Source organism: Mus musculus, chromosome X, assembly GCF_000001635.26.
Source record: "Mus musculus strain C57BL/6J chromosome X, GRCm38.p6 C57BL/6J".
Taxonomy (NCBI): Eukaryota; Metazoa; Chordata; class Mammalia; order Rodentia; family Muridae; genus Mus; species Mus musculus.
Window position 1 is genome coordinate 99,774,221 of NC_000086.7, and position 6,968 is coordinate 99,781,188.

Here is a 6,968-nt window from a genome sequence, read left to right on the forward strand (position 1 = left end):
AAATGGCACTGGCTAGGGCTGGATGGTTCTTTTTCTCCATCAGTTAACAAATTAAAAGGCTGGATCAGATGTTTTCACAGTTAAGCTCTTGCTACTTGTTTAATGGATCCAAGTTCAGTTTGTAGAACCCACATTGACTGGCTCGACACAAACTGTAGCTCTGGGTCCAGGGAATCCAATACCTCTGGCCCCTGTAGTTCCACACACTCATCCATACATACTCACACAGTGATATGCATGCATATACATAATTAAAAAGAGAAAAATCATTAAGAAAAGAAAGATAAGAAAATAGGACAGAGAAAAGGGAAGAGTGATGATTTTGGTAAGTGTTATAGACTTCTGGGATAGAGAGGGGTTCCACAACTAGGCACCACTGACTCTGAGGGAACATGGGCTTTTATTAGGTCCAAGCACTCTCTTCCTGGTGACCCTCTTGTCTCATCTTCTGGTCCTAAGGTGCCAATGTGTCCTCCCTGATACAGAAATTGGGTTTCCCATCTATTTCCAAGTGGGTACCTGCTCATAGGTTTACTAGTACTGAAATGAATGTTGGTTGCTTAGGTTTGGGGACTAATTAGGAAGGTCCCTGTTGTAACAACCAGAAAAGAGAAACTTAATGGGGAAGAGAAACTTAAGGCAGAGAAGAGGAACTGGGTACTTATCTCTCATCCTTGCCTCCCCTTTCCTGGGGTCCACAGCCTCATAACACAAGACCCAACTAAGAGAATTCCCAGTGGCTAAATCTAGAACCAAGCCAGCATGAAAAGAAATAAAAAAGCACCAGATTATAACTTAAACCATAAAATAGATATCTGTAAGTATATGCTGATATATATAACAGGATAAAGTAATAATTAGGGAAGAAACAAATGTTCTTGGTAGAATAATTACTACCATTTATGTAAACGCTAAACCCTCAAGTAGGGAGAACATAATGACCAATTCCTTAGGTATGGATTTGACATAGTGACTTCCTTCCCAATGGAATGACATGGGGTAGAAGTGGAGAAGTAGCAAATTCTAGCAATACTACCCTGGCAAGCTCAACACCAACATCCAGAAATCATGATCATGTATATCTTTACACTATGCCATACAATGGCACTTTAATTATGTACTCTTCCTCACAGTAATCCATGGGAATATTTGACAAATTCCATATTGTAAGTTCTAGAAAATAGCTAACTGGTACTTCTAAAAAACTGCAAAGACATCTGAGAGATTACTGTAGCCAAGAGGAACTTAGGAGAAGATGCTGTCAGCATGTGCCTTTGTTAGAGTTTCTATTGCTGCAATAAAACACCACCATCAAAAAGCAAGTTGGGAAGAAAAAGGTTTATTCAGCTTACATTACCACATTGTTGTTCATCATCAATGAAGTCAGGACAGGAACTCAAACAGGCAGGAATCTGTAGGCAGGGACAGATGCAGAGGTCATGGGGAAGTGCTGCTTACTGGTTTGCTCTCCATAGATTGCTTAGCCTGCATGACCACCAGCATAGGGATGGCACCACCCACAGTGGGCTGAATCCTCACTCATCAATCACTAACCAAGAAAAATGCCGTACAGTTGGATCTTATGGAGGCATTTTCTTGAGAAGGTTTATCTCTAGTTTGTGTGTCAGGTTGACAGAAGACTAGCTAGCACAGCATGCCACCTATTCTTAGTGAGTTGTGGAGACATAAGAATGATGGCCATTGAGTTAAAACTAGAAGAATATAAATATTGTTAGGTCTCGAACAAAGGACAAGTGGCTAACTGGGGTGCCAATTTAACATATCAAAGCAGACCTGGTTGCAAGGTTCTCCTAGCATCCCTTAGTCTCTACCTGTTAAAGGGTATGGCTGGCATTCACTGCCTGCTACCCTGAACTCTCCAGCCCAGGGGCTGGGTTGACCTTCCCCAAGCAGTTCTTCCCTACAAAATTAAGCCATTTTGGCTATGCCAGTCCTTTTTTTATTCTTCACCCTCTTGGCTTCTTGGTATTCTGGTTTCCTGGCTCTCCCCTCTCTAGCCCCTGCCTCTCCTCACATGGCCAGGCTCAGGGTCATGTTCATTTTGGATTCTCCCAGATGTTTTTGCCTCTGGTTATGCTCTCCCTTTCATCTACAGTAAACCTTCTCATCACACCTAGGAGCAGTCATGCCTTCCTTTTTATTTATTTTTTTTTCATTCAGGTATGAACTTTATCAGTAAAGCTTTTACCAGTTCATCCTTTTAGGGAATATATTATACTCATGTAGCACATTAGGTAAACTGGATTTAGGGTATATGGAAACTCTGTGTGGCGCTATAAATAGGGTTGGCCCAAAGAGTGACACTATTAAGCAGTGTGGTCTTGGAGGAAATGTATCATGTAAGGGTGGGCTTTGAGAGACCCTCCTCCTAGCTGTCTGAAAGCCAGTCTTCTCCTGTTTGCCTTTGGAACAAGATGTACAACACCCAGCTCCTTCTCCAGCACCAGGTCTGCCTGGATGCTGCCATGCTTCCTGCCTTGATGATAATGGACTGAACCTCTGAACCTGTAAGCCAGCCCCAATTAACTGTTGTCCTTTATAAGTGTTGTCTTGGCCATGAAACCCTGGCTAAGACACTCTGTAATTTGTTTTCTAGAAGCATAAAGCTGTTCTAGAAGACAAAGAGGACTTAAAATATTCCATAACCCAAAATGATAAAATCCATCACTAGGTTTATTTTCAATTCTCTGCTTAAAAGTGATGTTGAACAGCATTTCAGTGCTTTACCGATCATGCGTGTTTTTCTTTAGTGATTTTCCTATTTGTGTCTTTTGTCCAGTTTTCCATTGGAGTATTTATACATTGTTAATAATGTGTGAGAGAAAAAAAGAAACCTTGTCCATCATGCACACTCTTTCTAAACATTTTGTTTGTCTTTTAATCTGACATGTTCTGCTATATGGAAAATTTTCCATTTTTATGTAGTCAAATCTGTCAATCTTTTCATTATGGCTTGTGCATTTCATATCATGCCCAAAAAGGCCCCTGGTACCCTGAGATTATAAAAAAATGCTCACTTACATTTCATTCTGCTGCTTTCATTGACTTGTTTTTCTCATGTTTTCCATTGTTATATCAAAGTTTTGTGTTGCATAGAAGTGAGGCATTACTGTAGATTTATTTATTTTCTAAATAATTAACTATATATATATATATATATATATATGTATCAATGTTTATATTCCCTTGTAACTTGCAATGAGTCCTTTAACACCATAAATTTACATTTGGAATTTATTTCTGGATTTTTCATTCTGATTCTAATGAAATATCTATATTCTTGGGATAATATTACAATATTTAATAACTGTAACTTTACAAAAGAAGATTTTAATATACCACACATATATTTAAAATGTTTTAATAATAAAAAATAAAAGTTTTAACCAGAAAAATACTATACACAGAAAACACAATTGTTTTACTTGTGTGTGTGTGTGTGTGTGTGTGTGTGTGAGAGAGAGAGAGGGGGGGGGGAGGGAGGGAGAGGGAGAGGGAGGGGGAGGGGGAGGGGAGGGGGAGGGGGAGGGGGAGGGGGAGGGGGAGATACCTTGGAGGCCAGGAAAAGGTACCTGATTGAAAGCTGCCTAACATGGATGCTGGAAATCAAGCTTAGGTCCTCTGCAAGAGCAGTATATGCTCTTAATGGCTAAACTGACTCTCCATCCGGTTTGTGGCTCTATTATGAATTTTAATGTGTTACTGGGTAAGTCCTCTCTGATTTTCTCAAAATATCCTTGCTGATTTTTAATATTTACTCCTTCAGACAAGTACTCTCAAAATGCTTAGAATTTTTTAAAGAATATTTTTCAATTTGTAGGCTGATTATAAGAAAATGGACAGTATTCATACTATTAAGTCTTTTTATTTAAGAACAGAGTACATCTTTAAAACCTTATTATACATTTGGTACTGTGGTAGTGGTAGAACATTTACCTAGCATGGACAAAGTCCTAGATTTAGTCTCCAGCTTCATAAACAAAGAGTTTTATTTTATCTAACCTGTGGTGGTTTTAATGAAAAAAAAATACCCCAAAGGCTCATATATTTGAACACTTGTCTAATGACTTGTCTTGATGGTGTAATTATTAAAAGGTATTAACTTCAGTAGTCTTCTTTTAATATTGAACAACCTAGTAGCTACTTTTTAATTCATTTTTTTCTTCTTTTTTTAGTCAGTATTGTATTTGTAACAAAATGGTGAAATTATATGCAAAAATCTAAATTACATGCTCTGGAAACACTTTCAAGATGCATTTGGGCTAAAAGGATAACTGTATGGACATTTTCAGAATACAAAACAGCTAAAAGCAGTCCATCCATCTGCCAGCTTTCCTCCTTCTCCTCTCTCTTCCTCCTTCATTTCTTTCCTTCCTTCCTAGGCATGTTAAATAGCCAAGAGCTGGTCCGCAATTAGTGATTCTGTAACCTCACCCTCTTAAGTGCTGAAATTATAGGCCCACGTCATCACATTCTGGAGTCTTTTTTCATATGGGCACTAGTATTAAATGTGCAATATATTCAGATAGAAAAGTGACTATTTGTTGCGGAATAAATGACTTTTGAGTGCTCCAATGTAAATGAGACATCTATATTATCCCTCCATGGCACAGGGAGTATCACAGAAGAGGGAGCAGAAAGAATAAGAGCCAAGAATGGGGAGAAGTGCTGTGGAATGCTGACTTCTGGACATGACATGACAATTGTGCTCATGAATCCACGGCCTCTGTGGTTATCTGCATAAGAGCTGCACAAGATTGGGCCTGCCAACATTACCTCATGGATATGGAGGGGCTTATGAAGTCCAACCCTTCCCTGAGGAGCTATTGAGACTTTTTTTTTTCCAATAGCATAGTCACTGATAAGTTTCCCATTTACTGGAGTAGATAACATCTCATACCCACACTCCTGTAAATAAACCCATCATGAAAATAGAAAGAATATTAGCTAGGAAGAAGAAGGGGTTAAGCTGAAGGAGGAAAATGACAAGAGAGGATAATGGAGGAAATCATCCAAATGTATTATATACATGTATGAAACTGCCAAAATGTCAAAAATGACACGTAAGTTACAATGCATATTGATTACATACAGAGACCATATTTGTGACACGTTAAAAACAAACAGATACAGCCTTGCTATGATCCTCTTGCTATAATATGTGTGTGCCACCATGCCTGCCTTCTACACATTGTTTTGAAACTTTTGTTATATATTAATTTTGTTAGATGTTCATAAATGTCATCATTATCACCCTCATTTTCATTTATTTCCTTGATAGTTCATTGATTGTTTCATTTAGGTCTTTGAAAACTAAAATCATTGTATAAAATTTACCTTGGGAAAATCTATGACCAGAAAGTGTGGCAGTCTGTCTTGATATTCTGATTGCAGCTAGTGGTAGCAGTCTTACGTAGATATCAGGTCAATGGCTACTACAATTTTGCTTGGTAGAAGCCAAGGAATCAATCTAGATTACCTCAAAGTCTTTTCTTCTTTCCATCATCAATAAATATTTACTAATAATTTCTGTATATGAGACACTGGAAATTTGACTATAATCAAAAAAGAAATTGTCTCTATCTTCATGGAGATTGTTTTTTAACTAGGAGAATGTAGACAGTAAACATGAGATAACTTCAAATAGCGATAAGTGCTGGAAAGGTTACTAAACAAAGAATATGACAGTACCATTGGGGACTTACTTTGTAGGAAGTGGTTGAAGAGCCACCTTATGGAAGGGATATTTTTGTTACAGTACTGTAAATATGCAGGTGATTATTGCATCAAGTATAAAGTTAGAAATGAGAAGAGTATGTTGAAGAAAAGGATGGCAAGTATAGCTGACATGCCTTACACAATACTATCCCAGAAATCTGTGTGATCAGGAAAGCTCCCGAATGTAGTATTTTGGGAGTTTAGTGGCTTCATATATAACATTACCATCCTGTACTTATATACCCTAGAATGCCTTGATTTAAAAGGCAACCCAGATATTCTGAATGACTACTATGCTTCACCTACAAACCGTTATCTTCAGTGATGGAAATAGCACTGCTCACTTCCCTGCACCACCCATCACTACTTGGTCAGTGCCTCAAGAAGTTCTAGGCTGCTTCTCCGGGTGCATGTCTGCTCCCGAGCACAGAGATCATCAAGGCAGAGGCTGCTGGCCACTGCAGAATTCAAACCTGCCGTTTCTCTAACACCATCTGCTTCAGCCAATTCTCATGTAAAGAAGCAAAGCCATTTATGGCACCTTTCCAGATCTCTGAAATCATTACCCAGTCCCCCAACTGCTTCAGAATCTCTTACAGCAATGTCTAATATGTTACACGTGTTTCTTTAGGTTTCTCTTGAGCACACTGCTCCCTACTGGACTTTGTTACTACAAATTGCTTTTATTACAGCCTTTGCTTGTTTGTTTTCTGTGGCTTCTCACTAGAATGTAAATTGGTGAAAAGAGAGGCTACACTCTTTAAAATTATTTTATTTCTTTACATCCCTATTGCTGCCCCATCTTGTTCCCCCTTGCAGAGTTCTTCCCTCCATCTCCCTCCACTTAACCTCTGAGAATGAGCCCTCCCCCCACCCTGGGGCATCAAGTCTCTAGAGGATTAGATGCATCCTCTCCCACTGAGGCCAGATAGGGCAGTCCTCTGCTACATATATTCCAAGGGCCTCAGACAAGCCCATGTATGTTCTTTGGTTGGTGGCTCATTCTCTGGGAACACCCAGGAGTCCAGGTTAGTTGACACTGTTGGTCTGGTCTTCCTATGGGGTTGTCATCCCCTTCGATTCCTTCAATCCTTCCCCCAGCTCTTCCATAGGGGTCCCTGACTTCTGTCCAGTGTGTAGCTGTGAGTATCTGCATCTGTCTCGGTCATCTGCTGGGTAGAGCATCTCACAGGACAGCCATGATAGGTTTTTGTCTGCAAGCACAACAT